The sequence below is a fragment of the Orycteropus afer genome, unplaced genomic scaffold, assembly GCF_000298275.1.
Source record: "Orycteropus afer afer isolate SDZICR_OR568_19922 unplaced genomic scaffold, OryAfe1.0 scaffold00037, whole genome shotgun sequence".
Taxonomy (NCBI): domain Eukaryota; kingdom Metazoa; phylum Chordata; class Mammalia; order Tubulidentata; family Orycteropodidae; genus Orycteropus; species Orycteropus afer.
The window spans coordinates 2,185,579-2,186,706 of NW_006921624.1; positions in this window are offsets into that span (position 1 = coordinate 2,185,579).

Genomic DNA, 1,128 nt, shown 5'->3' on the forward strand with positions numbered 1-1,128 from the left:
ATTTTATGTTATATATGCAAGGGAGTTCCTTACCTTGGAAGAATTTGTTAACATGGTACAGCCAACGACAGAGAGGGTAACTTTTCAAATCCATTTCAAAGGTGTAAATGCCAACTAAGACTTATATATGCAGTTTAAGAAAAACTTCTAGCACATTACACAAAATTACCATACTTTTAACTTCTTCTAAACTCAATACCATAATCACCCATATCATATTAGAGAAACTTTGTCTAGACAGATGAATAAACAGCCTGTACTTGCAACTTCTGCCCCACATCCTGGGAGGCCCTTCTCAACTCTTCCTTTTGACTCTACAGCTATGAGCACTGAAAAAAACCCACGTTTTAATATACTTAATGGCTCTTGGCCTGTTCCCATGCTCAGCACTGATTGGTCATCAGACAAATAACTAATACTACATGAACTCTGCATCTCAGCTATAGAGAAGATCAGGGTCATGCTAAGAAAAAATAAGTTTACATTGTTCCAGAATGACGTGGACTATGAAGGTTACAAAAATGAAAGTTGGAGACTTGCAACAGTGCTTAATTCTGGAGCATCTATAATTCCTGATCCCATAGAACGGACCTCATATTTGTTATTATTTGGATGCCCTAGTGTCTGAAACCTCTTCCCCCATCTAGTTTTCTTGGTAGGATTTTATAAAAAGTAAAAGTACAGTATTGCTCTCCCAGTTTCCCTGGTAGCTAGAGTGTGGACAAGTGACCAATCAGATGTACCACCTAATTTTGAATCTGGAGAAACATCATGGAGCACTGAGGTGGGCAATTCTCTCTGGGGTTGGTCACAGTCAGTATTTTATAACTCAGTGAGTATTTTAGAACCCAGTGAGTATTGCCGGCAATGATGGTGGAGGTACAACCTGTAGTGAACAAAGTTTGGTGACTAGAGTGGTGTTCTTACCAGACTGGTTCTGGGTATGATTTTGACCACAGTTCTGACTACTCGATCCTTTTTGTTATGTATGTTTTTCCACCTTGGTTCTCAGCCTTCTTGGCAATTCATGAGCTACACAACATCCTTTCCTTAAAATTATTTTCTCCATTAATCAGCCAGAATCCATTTCTTTTGCCTGCATCTAAAAAGTCTGAGTGATACAATGCT